Below are 23,867 nucleotides of genomic sequence, written 5' to 3'. Positions count from 1 at the left end.
CGATTTCAAATAACAAAATGCTGGAAGTTGTGAAGTTCATCTCGGTTACTTGGGAAGCATAAATAGGAGATTGTGGTCCAGACCCAGGAGACATTTCATTACTCAATGAATAGACTGCTTGCTTAGTGAAGCCCTGAGTTCAAACCCCAGTACCAACAAAGATAGGCCTAAAACAAAGTAACATGGAAAAGGAAAAGTAGAGCTGGTCATAATGGCACGCTCCTGGCATTTGGAAGACAGAGGGAGGAAGATCATGAGTTCAGACCCTGTCTTAAAACCCAGAGACAGGGGCTGGGGATATAGCCTAGTGGCAAGAGTGCCTGCCTCAGATACACGAGGCCCTAGGTTCGATTCCCCAGCACCACATATACAGAAAACGGCCAGAAGCGGCGCTGTGGCTCAAGTGGCGGAGTGCTAGCCTTGAGCGGGAAGAAGCCAGGGACAGTGCTCAGGCCCTGAGTCCAAGGCCCAGGACTGGCCAAAAAAAAAAAAAAAAAAAAAAAACAGAGACAAAAAGCAACAACAGAATGCGAATATGGACTTAGACCTGTAATCCTAACTACTCAGATGGCTGAAATCTGGACGATCTTGGTTTGAGGCTATCCTAGGCAAAAATGTACATGAGACTTCATTTCTAACCAGAAAAAAAGCTGGACTAGAGATGTGGCTCAAGTGGTAGAGCATCAGGTGGGAGAGCAAGCTTGAGGCCCTGAATTCAAACCCCAGTACTGGCAAACAACAACAAAACAAATAGGAAGAACATTTTAAATAGAATTCAAAGCATACATTATTAATGTGGGCAAAAGAGTCAAAGGTATAATGCATAGTAAAATATAAAACAACGGTGAATCAAGTTATAATCCTACATATTTTTTTGTTTTTGTTATTACTAACTCCCAAGGCAAGTCATTATTTTTTTCTTTGCCTTAGAGCTTCCAATAAAGAAATTCTACACTCTGCCATTTCTCTCCATTTTTTTGCTTTTTAAATTTTTGCTCAAGGCTAGTACTCTGCCACTTGAGCCACAGCGCCACTTCTGGCCATTTTTCTATATATGTGGGTGCTGGGGAATCAAACCCAGGGCTTCATGAATACAAAGCAAGCACTTGCCACTAGGCCATACTCCCAGCCCCCAATCTGCCATTTCTGATGGTGATGATAAAACCCGTTTGAGAAGGAGACCTGGATGGTAGATGATAAAACCCCATTTCAGAAGGAGACCTGTTCCATACTATGAAGAAAAAGTGCTTAAAAAAGCCAGATGCTGGTGGCTCATACCTGTAATCCTAGCCACTCAGGAGGCTGAGATCTGAGGATTTTGGTTCAAAGCCAGCCTGGCAAAAGTTTGTGAAGCTATGTTCAAGTGGTAGAGTGTTAGCCTTGAGCACAGAAGCTCAGGGATAGTGCCCAGGCCCTGAGTTCAAGCCCTAGGGCCAGAGCATGTGCAGGCACATACATACACACACATACACACACAGTGCTTAGAAAAAAAATCTGACTAAGGGCTGGGTGTATGGCCTAGTGGTAGAGTGCTTGCCTGGTATACATGAAGCCCTGGGTTCTATTCCTCAGCACCACATATATAGAAAAAGCAAGAAGTGGCACTGTGGCTCAAGTGGTAGAGTGCTAGCCTTGAGCAAAAAGCAGCCACAGTGCTCAGGCCCTGAGTTCAAGCCCCAGAACTGGCAAAAATAAATAAATAAACCTGAATAGGTCTTGTTTGGTTTCCCCACTCTGTCTTAACATCACACATTTTACCTTTTTTGTTCAATGATATTAAGACACATTGAAGCATAGTCTTCAGTCATATGTATAGAGTGATGTCTTCATAGAAACACAAAAAGACAGGGTTCCGAGAGCTTCCAGATAGCTGAACACACAGAGGTTCCTAGAGTGTGGGGCACCAAGAGGTCATGGAAGTTCTTTCCCTCATAATTCATCTTATGTATGCATCTTTTCATTTCTATCATTTATCATAACTTGGTAAACAGAAGTATTTCTGTTGTGTCCTGTGAGGTGCTTAAATCTGAAGAGGGGATTATGGGAACCCCAGTTAATATTGGCCTGTTTAGAAAGACAGATCACAAACTGGGGCTTGGAATTGGCATCTAAAGTGTGTCTGTATGTGTGTATGGTAGGGATCAGTCTAGAGGACTGAGCCTTAAGCCTGTGGGTATGAAGTTATTTCCTGATGGATAGTGTCCGAATTAAATTGAAGATGCTCTCTGCTGCAGCACTGTTGTTTGGTTGTTGTGTTATTGTTGTTTTGTGCTGAAACAAAAATTCAGAACCTGAGCACTGTCTCTTAGTATTTTTGCTCAAAACTGGCACCTTACCCACAGCTCTATGTCTGATTTTTTGCTGGTTAATTACAGGCCCCTTCTGGGTCTGGCTTCAACTATCACCCTCAGATCTCTGCTTCTTGAGTAGCTAGTATTACAAGCAGGAGCCACTGGAGCCACTTGCAGCAGCATTGTTTACATGCTAGTGGAGAGGATCCCCCCCCCCCTTTTTTTTTTGCCAGTGCTGGAGCTTGGGACTGAGCATGTATACGAGGCAAGCACTCTACCACCAAGCCATATTCCAAGCCCCGAGAATTCACCTTTTGAGAAGTTTTCTGTGTTGATTATTGTAGTTTGAGAGCAAAGAAAAAAGCTGTGTGTGTGTGTGTGTGTGTGTGTGTGTGTGTGTGTGTGTGTGTGTGTGTGTGTGTGTTTGGCCAGTCCTGGGGCTTGAACTCAAGGCCTGGGCAGTGTCCCTGAGCTTCTTTTTTGCTCAAAGCTAGCCCTCTACCACTTGAGCCACAGTGCTGCTTCTGGCCTTTTCTGTTTATATGGTACTGAGGAATCGAACTCAGGGCTTCATGCATGCTAGGCAACACTCTCCTACTAAGCCACATTACCAACCTGGAAAAAACTTCTTTTAAGTTAAGAAGAAATGGACAGAATCTTGACTGCCAGAGGTATACAGATGCTGTGGAAGAAGGGATATTGTTTTGGTAGTACTGGTATTTGTTTTTGTTTTTTGCCAGTCCTGGGGCTTGAACTCAGGGCCTGAGCACTGTCCCTGGCTTCTTTTTGCTTAAGGCTAGCACTCTACCACTTGAGTCACAGTGCCACTTCTTGCTTTTTCTATATATGTGGTGCTGAGGAATCAAACCCAGGGCTTCAGGTATACCAGGTGAGCACTTTACCACTAGGCCATATTTACAGCCCCTGTACTGGTATTTGAACCAGGGCTTATTTGTACTTGCTAGGTAAGAACTCTACCTCTTGAGTCATACCCCCAGTCCTTTTTGCCTTAGTTATTTTTCAGATAGCATGTGCCTGGACTTGCCTTGAACATCTATCCACTATCACTGATTCCCAAGTAGCTGGGATTACAGGAGTTTATACCATACCTGGCTTCTTTGTTGAGATAGGGTCTCACTAATGTTTTGCCTGGACAAGTTTCAAACTTTCTTTTTTTTTCTCCAGCTCCAAAGTTGCTGGGATTACAGGCATTCACCAAAACACCCTCTCCACTAATACATTGGAAGAAGTTAATTTATAGTAGATGCGCTTGTTTTCTATTTATACATACAGATTATGAAAAATGAGGCTGCTTACAACATACTTTTATTGTTATTTCATAGTTTCTGTGGGTAGGGAGTCCAGGCATGGCTGAATGGAATACTCTGCTTAGGGACTCAAGGCTAAAGCTAAATTATGGGCTGAGATGAATTTTCATCTAGTTTTAATTAGTTGTTTCCACCTGGCTCATGAATATTCTTGGCAAATTTTGTTATCTCCTGGCTGTGTGACCCAGGGTTTGAGCACTTCCTTGCTTCCAACCAGGCACACATCCCAAAAGCCATCAGCAGTTCTGTTACATTCATAAATAGTTCACAACCTATTTGCTTTTTCTAGATCAGTAGGACAATATCTTCAGTCAGCTAAGATGTAGCCTTATAAAATGAAATACAATCACAAAAATGACATCCCCTCTGTGGCTGAAATCCACCGCTGTATAATGTAAGCTAATTCAAAAACAGTAGATTCCATACCTTTGACATATTCTTCTGTTAGAAACAAGTCACTGGTTTTACTTGTACTTAGTGGGAAGGGGTTACACAAGAGCACTGACTCATCCATCAGTGGCTACCTGAGGGTATGCCCATCACAGTAGGGGAAAAAATAAAGATAAAAAGAATTTGAATAACATAATTAACAACATGATTTATTAGTACCTATAATGTTATAAGACATGCTTTGAAATTTTAATAGCTTTATTCAGACAATTCCTATACTACATGATTTATCTCTTCACAAAGTATACATTTTATTGGTTTTTCAATATCTTCAAAGAATTGTACATTGTTTCTATTGTCTAATTTTAGAACTGTTTTATTCTCCTCCCATAAAACCTGTACTCAGAAGCTTTTGCTTCCCATTACTCATTTCCTCGGTTCCTCACATCTATTGATCTTTTTGTATATACGGATGTGCCTGGTCTACACATTTCATATAAATGAAATTGTACAACTTTATAGTCTAAATCAGTATTTCATTCCAAGCCAGGCACTGGTGGCTCACGCCTGTAACCTTAACTCATCAGGAGGCTGAGATTTGAGAATCCTGGGATACACAATCTGGGGGACACCAATCTGAGAGATTGTTATTTCTAATTAACCAGCAAAAAAACAGAAGTAGAGGTCAAACACAAGCCTTGAGTGAAAAAGCCAAGCAAGAGCCCCATTGAGTTCAAGCCCCAATACCAGTACCAGGCACACATGCATGCGCGTGCATGCACACACTCACACAATTCCATTTAATGGGTGAATAATATTCAATTGTATGAACACAGCATATTTTGTTTATTCATTCACCAGTTGATGGACATTTAGGTCGTTTCCATTTTGTGATTATGAATAATGCTGTCATGAACATTTGTGTATGTTTTTGTTTACTTGGTCACTGGATAGATTATTATTTCATAGTTTGAGGAATTGACAGTTTTATCACTTCTCCACATTATTACCAATGATTTAGCTATTCTAGTGAGTGTGAAGTAACATTTTAGTTTTATTACATTCCTGTAGTAACTAATGTTGTTGAATGTCTTTTTAAATGCTTATTGGCCATCCCTAAATCTTCTTTATTGAAGTGATCTAATTTTTGTTTCTTTTTTTTGGCCAGTCCTGGGCCTTTTTGGCCAGTCCTGGGCCTTGGCCTGAGCACTGTCCCTGGCCTCTTCTTGCTCAAGGCTAGGACTCTGCCACTTGAGCCACAGCCACCCCCCCCTGGCCATTTTCCATATATGTGGTGCTGGGGAATCAAACTGAAAGCTTTATGTGTAGGAGGCAAGCACTCTTGCCACTAGGCCATACTCCCAGCCTGTAGTACTCCCAGTCTGTAGTAGAGGCTTCTTTTTTTTGGTGCTTGGACTCAGGGCCTGAGCACTGTCCCTGGCTTTTTGCTCAAAGCTAGCACTCTGCCACTTGAGCCACTTCTGGCCGTTTTCTGTATATGTGGTGCTGGGGAATCGAACCCAGGGCTTCATGTATACGAGGCAAGCGCTCTTGCCACTAGGCCATATCCCCAGCCCCTGTAGTAGAGGTTTCTAGCCTGTACTCTTTTTTGAGGGCTGGGATTATAGATATGTGCCACCAAGCTTAGCTTGACTTGATTTTTTTTTTTTAAAGTGCTGGTAATGGGGACTTGAATTTGGAGACTAATACTCTCACTAGGCTTTACACTCATTCCCAGAAACCTACCACTTGAACCTTGCTTCTTGTCTGTCATTTTGATGGTTAATTGGAGAGTCTCTTGGATTCTGCTTGGACTGGCTTGAGATCGCAATTCTCAGATCTTAGCCTCCTGAATAGCTAGGATTATTGCTATCTACCACATCCAGCCTTGTTTTGTGTTTGTTTGTTTAAGAACTATTATAGCATTTTTCACAGTAGCAGTATCATTTTTCATTTCCAACAGCATATAAACACTTCAATTTCTTCATAACTTTTGTAGCACTTAGTGTTCTCTGTTTTTGTTTTAAATATAATTTTATTGTTAGTAAGATGTTGTACAAAGGGCTTACCATTTCACAATGTTTTTGTTTTCAATGGTAGCCATCCTAAAGTATGTGAAGTGGTTATTTCATTGTGGGTTTGTTTTCCTATTGATTAATGATACTGAGTATCTTTTTATGCATTTGCATGCTATCTTCTTTGGAGTTTTGTCATTTTTGCTTTTTTTGTTGTTGCTGTTTTATAGGAACTCTTGTATGTATTCTGGGAAATAATCCCTTTTTGACTTGCATACCTTTTTATTTTTTGATTGTTTGCTTTGCATAAAAGTATTTAATTTTGATGTGATCCAATTTACTCATTTGTTACTTTTGCTTTTTTGGTGTCATATCCAATAAATCTGACATCTGCAAAGACATAAACCTTTTTCTGTTTCTTTCTTTCTAAAGGTTTTAACACAGCCTAGGTCTTTGACCTATTTGAGATTTTTAAATTTTTTTATAAAGTAAACATCCAACATCATTCTCAAATATGTGGACATCTCTAAGATGTTGGAAAACACCGCCTTTCTTCATTCAATGGTTTTGACAGCCTTGTGGAAAGTCACCTGATCATACTTCTGAAGGTTTATTTCTAGTTTGTTTCATTCATCCTAATATATCTTTACACCTATAGCATACTGTATGGTAGCCATTTTTAGTAGGTATTTCTTGAGCCCATTATAGTAGTTACTCAAGTAATTACATAAGTACTAATAAAAATAATTAGTAAATTACTAGTTCAAGGAAATGGACTTGCAAAAAATTATTAGTATACATTAGTTTGCAAAGGGGTTATTGTGACATTTCTTTTTTTTTTCATATAACTGCCATAGAGAACATTTATTAATGGCTTTATTTACATTCACATACAATTACCTCTAAGCAAAACATAATAAATAATATTTTGAGCTGTGTAATCTTCCATTTCAGTTATGAAACAATGAATGTATATACATATATGTATATATGTAGAGATACATCTGCATAGCTAGAGTCTACAAAATCCTACTTCTGCTAGATACTGCAAAATGACAAGCCCTTCAAAAGGTTCTGTAATTGTTCATGACAAATGACATGATTTGCTGACTGAGAGAAAAAAATAAATATGACAATTCTTTAAATGTTTTGTCCTATATTAGGTATATAAAAATGGAAATCAAATATATTATGACATTTCTATAAATGTAAATGATCAACCTCCCCCATTCTGTCATTTTCTGCCCTTTATTTTTTATTTTGTGTGTGTGTGAGTGTGTGTGTGTGTGTGTGTGTGTGTGTGTGTACGCTCTGCCTATGGGATTTGAACTCAGGGCTTCAAATTCTCCCTCATTTGTTTTGCTCACAGCTGTCCTTGGGGCTGGCCCTGAATAGTTCCAGCAGCTGGCTTTCGCTTTCTCCTCTTAATACATTTCAGCAGGCTTCATTGTTCTATTTTCCTTCTTTTTTCCCAGAGTTTATTAAAGTAACAATTTTAGTATGTATTTTTTGTTTTTTGTTTTGGCTTTTTGCCAGTCCTGGCGCTTGAACTTAAGGCCTGAGCACTGTCCCTGGCTTCTTTTTGCTCAAGGCTCATTTAACACAGTGGAAATAGCAAGGTGTTTGTGTTGTCTCATCCACTAAGATAATATCTAATGTTTCTTGCATCTCTAATTGTGGGTGTGGGTGTATGTGCTTACCCATTCATGTGGGTATCAGGACTTAAATTCAGAGCCTAGGTGCTATCCTTTAACATTTTTGCTAAAGGCTGAGACTACTACTTGAGCCACACCTCCACTTCCAGCTTTTCGGTGGTTGATGGGAGATAAGAATCTCATGGACTTTCCTGCTTGTGCTGTCTCGGAACTCTAATCCTCAGATTAGGATTAGATCCTCCTGATTAGTTAGGATTACAGGCATGAGCACTGATGCCCAAACAACTCAAATATTTTAAGTCATTCTATTCACTTTTTCAGCTACTACTTTTTTATTGTCTCCCCCAAATGAAGAGCTAATTGCATATACTTGTTTCTTTTTTCTTTGTTATCTTTATTTTTTAAATTTTATTTTATTGTCAAGGCAACTGTTTCTTAATCAGTATTTACACCATCTTTTATTTCCTTGAGGTAAATATAATTAATTTCGATCTGTTTTGCTGTCTTTCAGATTGCATTTTCCTTTAGTGCTCATTTCTTAATGATTTGAGTCCTTGATCTTCTTAACTGAAGCACTGCCTAGGTGTGTGTTCCTGACGCTTGACTTCCTAGTCAGTTCTATGGCCCAAGGCCTCTTGGTCACCATCTTTCATTAGCTGTTACCCTTCTCACTGGTCTCTTGAGTCTTTTGTGTTTATGTTTTGGACCCAGTTCCTACGTTATTGCATTTAATGAATCAGTGAGCCCTCAGAGAGTTAGCAGATTGGCATTATAAAAAGAGAAATGAAAACTCGATAATGAAATATGGTTGCTTTCAGTATATATTGACAGGTCAGCTTCAGGGTTTCTCTTTCCCTAGTGTTTGGCTTCTTGCTATATCTCTAGGGTTATTTTTTTTCTTTTCTGAAGAGAGTCTCCTTAAATAAAGATTGCTATTTTTCATCCCAGAGGTTACTGTATTTTGGCTGGAAACAAAGAGAGTTAAGCCTTTTATGAGACAATTGTGAATATATCCAGATATTTGTGGTTGTTTGTTTGGTTTTTTTTTTTTTTTTTTTTTTGTGGTAGTGGGAGTTGAACTCTGGGCTCCAGATTGCTAGGCAGAAGCTCTTCTACTTAAGCCATGCTCCCAACCCATTTTGGGATGGGGTTATGTCTGGACCATGATCCTCCTATATTATGTCTCCTGGATAACTGCAATGACAGGAATGTGTCATAAAACAGCCAGCTATTGGTTGAAATGGAGTCTTGCTAACTTTTTGCCAAGGATAACTTCAAACCACCATCCTCCCTATCTCCACCTTCCACACTTGGATTAAAGACATTAAGCCAGAACACCATCTAGGAAAGAAAGAAAAGAAGAGACCATATATCCTTTGAACCAGCAATTCTGCTGCTATACACTTAGTTTCATGGGCATATTTTTAATGCATGCCGAATTATGTTCGTGAGTGTTAATGATATCCTTGTAATAGCAGCACAGTGAAAACAACCTAAATATGACAGTGTTTTAAGAATAAAAGATGGTTCATACAGTTAGGTAGTAGGTTTGTTGAAAACAGTAACCTAGATCTGTGTGTGGTTAACTTTTTTTATTGCCTCTGGCTATCCAGTGTATTTGGTAAAACTCTATTAGCAAATGTTATTTCCTGAGATTAAGCTGATGGAATAATATTACAGTGAGAGTTTTTATTACAACGATTACTTCTAAGATGTTTGGAATGAGAGTATGGCCTAGTGGCAAGAGCGCTTGCCTCGTATACATGAAGCCCTGGGTTCAATTCCCCAGCACCACATACACAGAAAACCTCCAGAAGTGGCACTGTGGCTCAAGTGTCAGAGTGCTAGCCTTGAGCAAAAAAAGCCAAGGACAGTGCTCAGGCCCTGAGTCCAAGGCCCAGGACTGGCAAAAAAAAAAAAAAACAGTGCAATTCATGTTTTATTTGCACAGTTGGATTTTCCCTCATTTGTTATGGACTTTATATGCATCATTTGTTCTATATATTTCTGGTATGGAATGGGTCTCTCTCTTTTTTTAATTTTTTTTTTCTGCTTCTGTTGTCTGCTTACCCTAGACAAACAGGTTTATTCACTTTTTCCCTGAAGGCTTTTCACTTTGGATTTGCTTTTACTTCTTAAACATCTCATTGCGGTGGGAGCTTTCGCTCCTTTATCCCAGTTGTTATAGATCTATCCCTATAGTCTCACCTGCACTATGGAAGCAGTCATCTGTTGACTTGCCTACCTCAAAGTCCAATTGATAACTTATTTATGTATTGAAACTTTCAGTGGACTTGGATTTGAGTGGACCTTTGCTGCCCCCTTCTGGTCTTGAGCAGCTACAACTGGCAGCTTTTTTCTTCTTAGGGTTAACTTTCACTTCCAGGTGAGACTGCTCATGCTGATTGTTTTGCAGTAGATTGTCTTGGTCTCCTTGTACATACTGAATAACTAACACTGCTCAGGTCGGTACACCTTTACAGTACAGTTTCATCATATTCGGTTCTTTTAGCTTGTTTGTTAGAAGGAAGAAAATTTAATGGGAAGAGTGAGTTTATTTAGAAAGCTTCAGTGGAAAAGTGAAAGTTATTTTTGCCTTTGCTGTTACACAATCCACTTTCCTGTTTTTGAGTCCCATTTCTTTATGGGACCTAAATAGAATTACAATTCAGTACTATGAAATATTTACATATTATTAGTTGGACTACTTATTGAATACATGACATGCAGTTCTTTTCTTCTCCTCATACTCCTCCTTCTGTATTAAACCTGTTTGAGGTTTGTGTTTACTAGGTAAGCACTGTACCATTTGACTATGCCGCCAGCCCACATAGTAGGTAATTCTTAATGATCTCTTGGCAAATTCAGTGAGACTTTGTCCTTGGCCTTAGGAAGTTTACTCTCTATTTGCAAATATCAGATAAATACTAAATTGCAAAGCTGCCTTAGAAAACACCAGAAATTAGACTACACAGGAGAGGCCAATAACTTAGGAATGGAGGTTCAGGTTGTTGGAGTGGGTTATAATCAGGACATTTGACAGTGGATCTGTTGGTATGACAATTGTATTCCAGTGGAGAGATGGATTCTCATTAGTAGAGGTCAGGGACTTTCAGCATGAAGGCCCTTACCTACCCAACATGTACTGAGCAAATGATTTTGTGTGTGCCTGTGTCTTGGTGTTTTAACACAGGGTCTTGCTATGTGGCCCAAGCTGGCCTTAAGTCATGATCCCCTCTACCTCAGTCTCTCATACATGTATGTCACCATGCCAGGCTTGGATAAATGATTTTTTTTTTTTTTTTTTTTTTTTGGCCAGTCCTGGGCTTTGGACTCAGGGCCTGAGCAACTGTCCCTGGCTTCTTCCCGCTCAAGGATAGCACTCTGCCACCTGAGCCATAGCGCCCCTTCTGGCCGTTTTCCATATATGTGGTGCTGGGGAATCAAACAGAGAGCTTCATGTGTAGGAGGCGAGCACTCTTGCCACTAGGCCATATTCCCAGCCCTGGATAAATGATATTTAAAGCTGTTTTTTGTTTTTTTGTTTTTTTTTTTTGTTGTTGTTGTTAAGAAATAGGAGTTAGAAGTCAAGGTCTTACTCTTGCTAGGCAGGTGCTTTACAACTTGAGCTATGCTCTCAGTTCTGGTATCTCCCCCTCCCACATCTACCTCTTCACCTCTCCCTCCTTCCTCCCCCACCCACATACTGGGGTTTAAACTTGGCATGATGCTTGCTCCGCTCGCTTGATGAGTACTCTTGTTACTTGAGCTATGCCTTCAGCCCAGATTTCTTTTTTGTGTCAATCCTGGGGCTTGAACTCGGAGCCTGGGCACTGACTGTCTCTGAGTTTTTCTTGTGCAATGTTAGTGCTTTGTTACTTGAGCACAGCACTACTTTCAGCTTTTGGAGGTTTGTTGGAGATAAGAGTTTAATGGACTTTTCCTGCTTGGGCTGGCTTTGAACTGCGCTCCTCAGATCTCAGCTTCCTGAGTAGCTAGGGTTATAGGCATGACCCACCCGTGCCCAGCTAGCCCAGCTTTTTTCTTGGTTAACAGGAGTCTTGTGGCCTTTTTTCCCCAATCTAGTTTAGAAAATCAATCCTCCTAAGTCCTTCTGAATAGCTAGGATTACAGGGGAGCCACTAGCCCCTAGCTTACCTACATCTACTTATGTATTTCAATAGAAAATGGCCCTCTTTCCATCTTTGTACATCCTCTATGAAGCTTGGTTATAATTATTTTTATGCAACAGGCTTGAAAATGTATTTACAGAAACAATACCTTCCAAATTCACAGAATTTGGAGATGGTTTTCTAAATGATATTGAATTCACAATGAGATCCTCCTTTTATAAATTGTAAGTTTGTAGTTGCTTTCCTTAGTTAGAAAAGAAAGGCAGAAAATCTTGTTGGATATACATAAAGAAATTTAATTCCAAGTACAATTCGATAGTAATGAATTCTCTCAATCATGTAAAGAAGACTAACATAGTCTCATAGTAACACTTCCATACAATAGAGTTGAGAGAAAAAGAGAGAGAACATCCCTGAGGCATTTTCTAAGGTTAAAAAAATGTTTTTACTGGGTGAGAGCAAAGAAAAGGGTGACTGTGTCCAAAAAGAAATGTACCTGACTTATATAACTGTAACCCCTCTGTAAATACCTTTATAATAACAATTTAAAAATATTTACAATAAAAGAAGAGTTTAGTCTGTGAGCTCAGTCTTTGAATGCTCGTCTAGCATGCATGACACCTTCGCTTTTATCCCTGACTCAGCTGAATAAATTTATGAATGCAAAAAGAAAAAAATCATTGTAATAACACTTGACAAAAACATTTAAAAATGGAAAATTACTCCTAAACAGAAGCAAACCAAATACACCAAACATGCCAAAAGGGCAATATATAGTAAGATCAGAATGGATTATATTAAGAATGTAAAATTGGTTTAACATCCCAAAATCAATCTGATTTACACATTAGCAGTAAAGTCATGCGATTATTAGATGCAGAAAATTTTTGCTAAATGATTTTTGTTCAATGAAAATTTTGTTAAACTTTTAGCAAATCAGAAACAGAAGAGAGCTCTCTTGGTTTGTAGACAATCTCTGTAAACCTTCAGTCTTGAAAGTTTTCTAGTTGATTTGGGATATGAAAAGATAACTACTCTCATTTGTGTACAAACAGTCATTATTTTCTACCAAATACACAGAAATTTCTGGATTATGTATAGAATCTTAAAGCCTTAAACTATTAGAATTAATTACAATTATGCAAAAATATAAAATATCTATGAACTAAAATATGAAAAACAACTACAGAATACTGTGAAACATTGAAAAAAATGAGACTTGAATAAATAGAAGGATGCATCTTACTCACTGACTGAGTCTATATTGTTAAAAATAACATTATTCATTTCCAGATCAATTTAGTCCTAGTTAATATGCCCCTTCCCCTTTTTTTGTGCCAGTACTGGGGTTTGAACCTCAAGGCCTGGGTGCTGTCCCTTAGCTTCTTTGCTTGACTGGTGCTCTACCACTTGACTCACAGCTCCACTTACAGGTTTTGGGTGGTTAATTGGAGATAGGAGTCTCAAAGACTTTCCTGCCCAAGCTGGATTTGAATTCTATTCTCACATCTCAGCATCCTGAATAGATGAGATTACAACTGTGAGCCACCTGTGCCCAGCTAAAACTCCACATTTACTCGTTCATTTCTTTTCCTCTGTTCCCCTCTCCTTTCTTCAGAAGTCTCATTGTAAAATTACTGCAGAGTTTTCTCTTTCTTCTTTTTCTGGCTTCTAAGTCTTTTTTTTTTTTTTTTTTTTTGGTCAGTCCTGGGGCTTGGACTCAGGGCCTGAGCACTGTCCCTGGCTTCTTTTTGTGCAAGGCTAGCACTCTGCCACTTGAGCCACAGCGCCACTTCTGGCGGTTTTCTGTATATGTGGTGCTGGGGAATTGAACCCAGGGCTTCATGTATACAAGGCAAGCACTCTTGCCACTAAGCCATATCCCCAGCCCTGGCTTCTAACTCTTGATCCTCCATCTTCAGCCTCCTCAGTACTGGGATAACAGGTGTGAACCATCTGTTACTTTTAAGGGATGAGAGAAACTGATTTGCTTTAATAAAAAGATTAAGCAACAATAGCTCTGAAGTATGGTGTCAGTGTAAGAATCAATAGAACAGTGGAAATGACTACAAACCCCAGTAACAAACCCATACAATATATGAAAATGGATTTTTAACAGAGGACCAATTCAACATCATCTTTTTGATGTATAAATATCCACATGGGGGTGGGGGGTGGGCCGGAATCTCACTACTTTGTTTTGTTGTTGAGATAGGAGCTCACTTAAGTAGACTTGACTGGCTTTGAACTCTTGAGCCTACCATCTCAGCCTCTGTGCACATCAAATCCAGTGAAAACAACAAAGTTAACTGCCAGTGTCCCAAGTGCAAGAGAAACTGTCTTTTTCCTCCCTGCTCTCCCATTATATGCTAAGGATCTAACTCCGGGCCCTTAAATATGCTAGGCCAGTGCTCTGCCACAGAGCCACTTCCTTAAGCTGGAAGAAGTCCTGCTTAAACAACTCACAAACTCTAAACCATTAGTGTAGTTAAGAGGTTTAAAGATCAGAAAAATGGTGTGTTAGTATGTTCTGTTAGGAATGGTTCAGTAGAGAAAGAATAATATGATGGCATGGAAGGGAGAGGTAGAGCTGTAAGGGCACATCCTGAGGAGAGAAAAGCTGCCTAGCAAGTACAGGCCCTGTCTTTAAAACCCAGTACCACCAGAAGGTGGGAGGGAGGCAAGAGAGTGAGATTTAGAATTGAAGGACAAAATAATAACTTTGCTTTACTTAGTGATCATTTCTAAAATCCTATGAAGTTTCTATAGGGTAGTGGATGCTTAGACTAAGCTTTGTGGTAGCTGCTTTTAATTCTATGTGTTTGAATGGTAGGACATCAAGGTAGACAGTTTCAGTGAATCAATGTCAGGTCCATTTAAAAACATTTCAACATTTTCCTGTTTGGCAAACAATGTTTTGAAACATTCTCAATTTAGAAGGGGACTTAAATGACATAAGTACTTTCACAAGAACAGTGTGTCAAGGAAACTGATAGTAAAGGCAGTCATCGGAAAAAGTTCTTATCATAGTAAATACTTTAAATGCTGTATTGTCCTCTAGCCATTTGTGAGCTTGTAAATGTAAAACGGATTCTTAATTGAATAGTTTTAGTAGCCACATTCCAAGTGCTATAGCCATATGTAACTAGCTACAGCTTTCTTTTGGAAGTGCAGATATTTAACATTCCTGTCATTGCAGAAAATTTTATTACATAGCTCTTCAACATGGTTTTCTACCTTTGTGAAGAGACACCAAATACAATTTTAGAGGACCTGTTGAACAATTATTCTTTTATTATTAAATTGTTATGAGCTTTTCAGAATTGTTTACAACCAAGTTAGTTTAATAATGACAATAGTATTTTATCTGATTTTTAGAATAAAAACAATACTGTAAAAATAGAAGTATAATTTATAATTGAAAAAGAAGTTATAGTATGAACAATTATTCTGATAGAGTTTCACCTGTCACGTTAGGTTCTCAAAAGTGATTCACCTTAGGGAATGAAAAAAAAAAAAAAACCAGTGATCCACCTTAAAATCCTATACAAACTTCAAAGTATCTCATCTGCAATTTTGGCAACATTGTTTAATCTTGACCTTTAAGCCCTCAAAGTCCTTTTAGCTGAGAAGATATAGTAACCATTTGAGAGATTCTAAAGGAGTTTGCCTCACAAAGGGTTGGTTCAGAGTTGGCAGAAGCTCAGAGAGATTCACTTAAGATCATGGCTGAGGAACTCGAAGACTGCTACAGATTTTTTTTTTTCTGTTTGCTGCTTAGACTAGCACTTATAATTAAGTAGTTCTCAAATGGTAATTCCTTTCCTAATTTTTTGTCTCCTCTCCCCTTTCCATCATATAATAGAAGGAAAAGCTGTTCTAATGTGGTGTGCGTTGTATAAAGGTTTTTAAATGAAATTCTAATGGAAGATCCTTTTTTTAACCATCTTTTTTTATTGTCAAAGTAATGTACAGAAGGGGTTACAGTTACATATGTAAGGCAGTAAGTACGTGTTTTATCAAAGTTTTTACCGCCTTCGTTTTTCTCCCACCTGTCCCTCTCTTCTAATGGAAGATCTTTAATGCAAGGTAGATCCATAGCAGAATGGGATCCAGAGATTAGAAATAGATAGATGACCATGAGGCGTTGTGGGAAGGGGGAGGAGGAGAGGGGGGCAGGGCTGCCTTTGAAGACTGGCAGAGAGAGGACTTGAGGGAGAATCAGCTAGATAAATGGGTTACATAATGGGGATATAACCCCATTATTGGGACTGGGTCAGGGGGAAATGTTAATAGGGGCTTGTTATCTTATTGCAGCTTCCCTTTGTTCTAGAGTTATTGCTGGGGGCTGGGAATATGACTTAGTGGCAGAGTGCTTGCCTAGCATGCATGAGGCCCTTGGTTTGATTCCTCAGTACCACATACACAGAAAAAGCCAGAAATGGCGCTGTGGCTCAAGCGGCAGAGTGCTAGCCTTGAGCAAAAGCAGCTCAGGGACAGTGCCCAGGCCCTGAGTTCAAGCCCCAGGACTGGCACACACAACAAAACAGTCCACCTCTTCCATACCATCGTTTTGACTACAAGCGCTTTTCCCACCAGTGCCGCTTAATAACGTTTTTCTTGTATTAATCAGGAACTAACCCGATTGCAGTCGTCAATTTTATCTCACTTTCCTCATTAGTCCGAGTAACTGTCAGGCTTAAGGTGGCTCAGAGTTCTACAATTTGGAGCCTGCTTGTTCCATTGTGAGACCTTCAGTTATGCACAAAAATTCCTACATTGTGAAAAGTTAAGCGAAGCGACTGCTGTGTTTGTCAGAGGCACTTACCAGCAGCCACAGCATAAAGGAGAATTATACAAATTGGGAAACCCCGCCCAGCCACTCTGAAGCCCTTTGGCCGCGGTGGCTGGGCGCTGGGGGCGGGCCGAGGTTAACCAGGGCGGGGTTGCGCAGTGGTGCTGCGCGACGGGCTCTGTTGCCGGAACTGGTCGGAGTTGCGCGCCTGGTGGCGGGAAGCCCCGCCCCCGCTGGGTGGAAACAAAGGGGCCCGGCGCGCCGAGGGGAAAGGGGCGGAGCGCTCTTGCGTTCCCGAGCGCGGCGCTCGCTAGGTTTGTGTGGGCGAGGGGCGGGGTGAGCAGAACCGGGAGTGGGAGGAACGCGCGCCCGTCTTTTGGCCTTGTAGTGAGGGGCGCTGCCTGCGCGCGCAGCGCTGGGCAGTGCGCCGGCGCGCCGTCAGACCCGGTCCGCGAGCACCGGGGCGGGGCGGGGCGCGGCCACCCCTCGTGCTGGAGGTGCTGGGCTAGGTTGAGGCTGGAGCGGTTGGGACGCGGGGCAGAGAAGATGGGGCCTCCCAGGCGTTAGCCGACTCGGTTAGCTCTGTGTGTGTAGCCGGCGATTCCTGTAGCGGCCCGTGTGATGGTGCCGGGAAGAAGGAAGCGCCGTGACAGCGCCTCAGTCGGAGCCCAGGTTCCGGGAGTGAGGAGGCCCGGGAACGGCGGAGCTGGCGAGCTGGCCACTGGCTGGGCAAGCGGTCACAATAGGAGGCGGCGGCCCCGGGAGGAGGCGCGGGAGCAGCCCCGCAGGGCTGAGCCTCCCCTCGCAGGTACTGGCCTCTGTGGCCGTTGGTTGGCTCCAGCGCGAGGGCAGGACGGGCTGCGGGAGGTCGGGAGCCTTTCGGGGCCGTGCTCGGCTGCCGGGAGGAGGTTTGGCCCGGCGGCCCCACACTCTTTGTTCCCGCGGTGGGAGAGAGGAGGTGCGGCTCCAGTCCGAGGGAGAGTCGACCGCTGCCTCCTGGCAGATGGCCGTGTTCTCTCCCTCCCTCTCTTTTAGCCTAGGCGCAGGTGAAATGATGTCACCTCGGAGAACACAGAACCCGTTCTGAAGGGGGACTTTTCTCGCGGCCTTTGGCCCCCCTCGGGTTGGTGGACAGGCCGCGTTTAGGTCTCAGTGCATGAAAATTCTTCCTTTCAGGGCTGAAGAATGAGAGGTTGGTTATTGAAACGAGAGTTTTTAAAGGCCAAAGAATAAAGTTTTTGTTTCGTACATGCAGATTGTTGGGACAGCGCTTTTCTTTGTGTTGCAAAATTTATGTATGCTATTTAGTAAAAGTTGGGCTTGCTAGTTCTGTCATAAATAGAAGTGAAAGTTAAATGCATCTTATGAATTGCCTTTATTGCTTAAGCAGTGGACTTAACATGAAATTCCGCTCTTAGGCTTATTATGTACGATCTTTTGTTAAAATTCCAAGTCTACCGAATCCTATTTGGCCTTGATTGCAGATGCTATTGTGGTTAATACATTTGCCATAAGTTCTTTTTAAGCAATCCTTTCACAGTTTCTGTAGAGGTCAGAATTGTTTCTGTTTGGGGGGGAATGTTAATGGAAGAAATAGAACTTGTGTAGAAATAACAATGCAAGACCAAGTATAGGTATCATCATGGATGCAGTAAGGTTAAACACAAAGTCAAAAGGTGAAAAATTTAACTATTTCTCCACTTCCTCTTGGCTCATATACCGTTATAATTTATTTCACCTTCTGAAAACTAACCGTGATTCTGTTCATTATAGGAGGGTCCCACTTTAAAGTTGTTTCCTATAATTTTTCTGTAAGCCTTTCCTAAGAGAAAAATGGAGGCCTTAACAGATGTTCTGCCACAGACTGGCCTTGTGGGCCTCAGATCCTCCTCTGAAAGAATTGGACTTAAAAGAATTAGACTTAATTGGACCCTTCACCTCTGATACTTTCTTTGATTACAAAAGGTAATTTGTGTTCCTGTATTTGTTAACATTTACATTATCATTCTGTTTTTGTATCTAAACTAAAGTTACAAGTATTAGTCTTTGTGTGGGTTGATAATTTTATTCACTAGCACAACCTGGGGTAGACAGATTGAACTGAATCTAGGACCATCATAATGTAGAATGTGGATCCATTGTTTCTCTTTGCCAACAGCACTGAATGAGGCTTTTAGTTACATTACTAAGCTGTTTCTGTTTGTGCTCATTTTTCACTCTGAGAAGTATGAGTGAAAAATGAAAGTCTCTAAGAGGATTAGGTAATGAAAAGATTTTAATTTGTTCCATTAGTTTCTCTGTCTTACATTATTTTGTAATTAGGTAGTTCTTGATTAGTCTTCATGGTGTGTGGATCCTACTTACTGAACGTGTATAGTTTTCCTATTAAGCCTGTGTGTGTGTGTGTGTCCATATATCAATAGTTTTCACTCTGTGTGTGTGTGTGTGTGTGTGTGTGTGTGTGTGTGTGTGTTGGTATTAGAGCTTGAACTCAGTGCTTGGGAGTTGTCCCAAGCTTTTTAAATCAAGGCTAGCACTCTACCACTTGAACCACAGCTCCACTCCTAGCTGTTTTTGGTTATTAATTAGGGGTAAGAGTCTCACAGACTTTGCTTCCCAGGCTCACTTCAATCCACGATTCTCAAATCTCAGCCTCCTGAGAAGCTAGAATTACAAGCATGAGCCACCACCACCTGGCTAGCTTTTCTTTTTTCTCACTTTTACTCTATTTAACTTGAAGCTTGCTTGCTTTTTTTTCTGAAGAGAACAAAATTTCTATTTATTTGCATCATATAGTTTTAGTCTAGTTTGTTCACCAGGACACGTTAAATACCTAATATGACATTATGTAGAGGAGATAAGTCAAATGCTTAAATTCTGTAAAAGTTAATGACAACAGAATTGGGAGTAAACAGATAAAGAAGGATCAGAAGTACAGTCTCATTTTCTCTCAACTCTTGGATCTTTTCATGTTCCTTTGTTGCATATGTATCACTTCCCAGCTCCTTATTGTTATATTATGAAACTCAGCTGAGAAAGGGAAATGGGGGAGCCTATTTTCTCCTGCTTTTGTGATGCTTCTAGAAAGATGTGAATCCACTTAGTTTGCCTTAACTCAAGAATGGGAATAATAGCTGGATTTTAGAGATCATTGTCCTAAATCTGGATGGTACTGATCTTGAGGTATACCAGTTCTTGAATAGTTTTTCCCTCATAATGTCTATTGACATTCCTGTGGGAACTTAAAATTTGTACTTATTCCATAGAGATTTGCTCTTTAAGGATTTTTATTTGAGGTTTTCATTTCTCTTTTGTGGTGCAGATTAGCTTTCCCTCAAGCAACACATTTCCTTTTGTGAAAGGGTCTGGAAAGGCCTGAAAAATAATGGCATATGCATGGAGCTGCAAAGTTTATGTAGGGAGATGTGCCATATAGGACAAATATCTGCAAAACTGGTCAGTTTACGTAGGATCTTAAACATATATTATGAGTGAAAGCTACTGGGAGGTATTGGTAAGTTTTCACTGAGCTGACCATATTTCAGAAATGTAAGAGGTTAGAATTATGTGTCATCCTGAGGAAGTTATTGATAATTCAGGCATATGAATTACCCCATGACTTTTTTAGAGAAAGTCTGGTCCTCATCTAACACAGTTGAAATAGCAAGGTGTTTGTGTTGTCTGATCCAATAAAATAATATCTAATGATTTTTTTGTATCTATAATTTGTGTGTGTGTGTGTGTGTGTGTGTGTGTGTACGTGTACATTGGGTGCTGGTACTGGGGATAGAACCCTGGGCTTAGGTACTATCCTTGAGTTTTTTTGCTTAAGGCCAGCACTCTGCCACTTGAGCCACCACTTCCCTTCTGGCTTTTTGGAAGTTCTTGAGAGATAAGAATCTCATGGATGCTGGGCTCTGGTGGCTCACACCTGAATCCTAGCTACTCAGGAGGCTGAGATCTGAGGATCTCAGTTCAAAGCCAGCCCGGGCAGAAAAGTCCTTGTCTTCAATTAACCACCAGAAAACCAAAGTATGGTGCTGTGGCTCAAGTGGTAGAGAGGTAGCCTTGAGCTGAAGAGCTCAGTGACAGCACCCAGGCCTGGAGTTGAAGCCCCACGACCAAAAAAAAAAAAAAAATCTCATGGACTTTCCTGCCCCTAGCTGGCTTCAAATAGAATTGGTTCTTGTTTTTTATTTGTTTTTTGTTTTCAGAAAGAGTTTATATAGTCCAGACTGGCCTTGAATTCATGATCCTTCTGCCTCACACTCCTGTGCACTGGGATTACAGGCAGGAATTACCGTGTCCAACTTTGAGGCATAGTTGATCAAAGCTGGAGTTTTTTGGGGAGTACTGAGGATTGAACTCTTGATTAGAAGGCAAGTGTTCTACCACAGAGCTACCTCCCAAATCCAAAGCCTTTTTTAAAATCAGCTTTTATTGGTAAATTGTATACCATGAAATTCACTCATTAAATTTAGAGATTTTAGTTAAATTTACAGAGTTGTACAATCATCACCACAAGAACATTTCTGTGTCCATGCAGGCCTACCTTTTGTATGGCTCAAAGTGATACACATTTTATTTAAATTCTGTTGTAAAGGTGATGTACAAAGAGGTTACAGTTACATAAGTCAGGTAATGAATACATTTCTTTTTGAGTAGTAACACGTTCTTAATATCTTTCATAATTCCCTTGAACTTAGTGTAATAAATTTTATTCTGATTGAACACACATATTGTGTTTTCTGTTGTTTAGTAGGAATCCTGGTAAGAGTATTGATACAATTGTATTGTTATCCTGGCATTATATAGCAATACTTTTAACTAAGGAAGAAGTTACACTGAAAACATCTAAGGCCCTCACTTACTGTCTTACTGTCTGTCCTGGCTAGAACTATGATTTCATCAGGGACTTGGAGTTCTCTTCCAAGCCCACTAGCTGTTGGTAGAATGTGGTTTGTGTGATAGTAAGACCTTCCCCTATTTTCTTGCTAGCTGTAACTGTTCCAGTTCCTAGAGGCTGCCTGCTAATGGTCCCCTTCATAGGTCTTTTTACAATACAGCATCTTTGAAGGGTTGACTGTAGACCCTCTCAGGAATGACCCAGTTCCTCTTATAAGAGCTTTCTCTGATTAAGGCAGGACTATGCAGGATATCCCTCTTTTTTTTTTGGCCAGTCCTGGGCCTTGGACTCAGGGCCTGAGCACTGTCTCTGGCTTCTTTTTGCTCAAGGCTAGCACTCTGCCACTTGAGCCACAGTGCCACTTCTGGCCATTTTCTGTATATATGGTGCTGGGGAATTGAACCCAGGGCCTCATGTATATGAGTCAAGCACTCTTGCCACTAGGCCATATTCCCAGCCCCTGATAATATCCCTCTTGATAAATGTAAAGCCAACTATTTCAGAATCATTATTTTTTAAATCTCTTCCACTTTGAAATACAATTTAACCTAACAACCAGAATAGATACTATCATATGCACTTTCCTGTGGGGTTGGAGAAGATTATAACAAAAAAGTGGGGACATTTTAGGCAATCTACCACATATATACACAAAAATATTTGATTTTATCTTTTGTTCCTGTTTGCTTTGTGGGGACCAGTACTGTGGGGTTTGAACCCTCATGCTCTCTAGACAAGTAATCTACCACTTTAGGCACACCTCTAGATCATTTTCATATTGGCTTTGTGATGTTTTCTTGCCTTTATATCAAGGCTGACACTCTACAGCTTGAACGATGCTTCAAGTTCTGACTTTTTGCTGGCTAATTGGAGATGTGTCTCATGGAGTTTTCTCCCTGGGCTAGCTTTGAATTTCTGTCCTCAGATCTCAGTCTTTTTAGTTCCTAGGATTACAGGTGTGAGCCACAAGCACCAGCTTACATTGGCTTTTTTTTTTTTTTTTTTTTTTTGCCAGTCCTGGGGCTTGAACTCAGGACCTGGGCAGCGTCTCTGAGCTTCTTTTGCTCAAGGCTAGCACTCTACCACTTGAGCCACAGCACCACTTCCAGCCTTTTCTGTTCATGTGGTACATGTAAGGGTTACAGAAAAGAAACCCCCACACAGTTCAGGGGAACGGGGTTTATTGAGAGGGGGAGAGAATAAACCCCTCCAGCTGCACAAGATGAAGTCTGTTAGAGCAAGAGAGATTATGGGGCCGAGGAGAGAGATTATATAGGGGTAGGGGGTGTGGCCACACAGAAGCAGAGGTGACCTCAGAGGATGGGGAAATGACCTCAGAGCCTGGGGGAACCTTCCACTGCCCCCAGGCATGCCAGTTGCCTGGTTAAAGGACTTCTAGGGTGCACTGGGAGAGAGCCAAGGGAAGGGGCCATTTCCCCCAGGGAAGACCTGACAGTACTGAGGAATCCAACCCCTGGCTTCATGCATACCAGGCAAGCATTCTACCACTAAGCCACAGTCCCAGCCTTATATTGGCTATTTTTGACAGAGTTTTGCTTTATGCTTATTCGGCGTGGGCTGTGATCCTTCTACTGGGCCTACTCTAGAAAAGTCACTGCGGGGACCAATCACGTGCTCCTTGCCCAGCAGTTGTTTGTTTTGTTTTTTTTCCAGTCCTGGTGCTTGAACTCAGGGCCTGAGCACTGTCCCTGGCTTCTTTTTGCGCAAGGCTAGCACTCCACCACTTGAGCCACAGTGCCACTTCTGGCTTTTTCTATACGTATGTGGTGCTGAGGAATCGAACCCAGGGCTTCATGTATACGAGGGAAGCACTCTACCACTAGGCCATATTCCCAGCTACCTGGCAGTTGTGTTCCCTCTGTAGCTATGTTACAAGTTGCATACCACCACTGGAGAGCCAACCAAGATTTTCCATCTCTGACTCTCGAATAGTTAGGATTAGAGGAATGAGCCACTGTTTCTCACTTGACCCAGATTTAACTATACAATTTGAACTATATTATTTGCCCTTCCCTTTTATAGATAGGTGGAGGAAGTTATTGTGAGTAGGAGAGGATATGCTTGATAACTATTAAGAGGGCCCGGGGTTGCCAATTCTTACTTATATATGACTGAAAAGTTAAATTTTCAAGTAGCAAAGTACAAAAGAGATTAAACCTGACCCTGTTTTCTGTTTTTCCAGCTAGCTACTTGGGACTTGTGATTTATAAGACAATTTGGGCATAATTGTTGAAGGTAAATAAGCTTATTAAAACAGCACAGGCTAGATTCTTGGCTCTACCTTGATAAAGAGCCTAACAGTGTGAAGCCCTGAGTACAATTCCTGGTAATGC

General features: G+C 40.9%; 1 protein-coding gene across 10 annotated transcripts in view; it reads left to right on the top strand.

The window, feature by feature from the left end:
- Window positions 1-23,867, top strand: part of Rnf38 (ring finger protein 38) — a 106,383-nt gene that overhangs the window by 39,939 nt on the left and 42,577 nt on the right. For 2 of the 10 annotated variants that reach the window (XM_048334149.1, XM_048334079.1), the window contains exons 1-2: window positions 17,104-17,415; window positions 18,471-18,572. The exons of 4 other annotated variants lie outside the window; for them this stretch is intronic. The gene's annotated coding sequence lies outside the window, so the exon portion shown is untranslated. Of the gene's footprint in view, window positions 1-17,103; window positions 17,416-18,470; window positions 18,573-23,867 lie in introns of those variants that run through there. 4 more of the 10 variants (XM_048334014.1, XM_048333935.1, XM_048334215.1 and 1 more) reach the window with 3 other exon arrangements.

The sequence above is a fragment of the Perognathus longimembris genome, chromosome 1 (assembly GCF_023159225.1).
Source record: "Perognathus longimembris pacificus isolate PPM17 chromosome 1, ASM2315922v1, whole genome shotgun sequence".
Classification (NCBI taxonomy): Eukaryota; Metazoa; Chordata; class Mammalia; order Rodentia; family Heteromyidae; genus Perognathus; species Perognathus longimembris.
The sequence above is the reverse complement of the archived record's forward strand: the minus strand, read 5'-3'. Positions and strand labels throughout refer to the sequence as shown.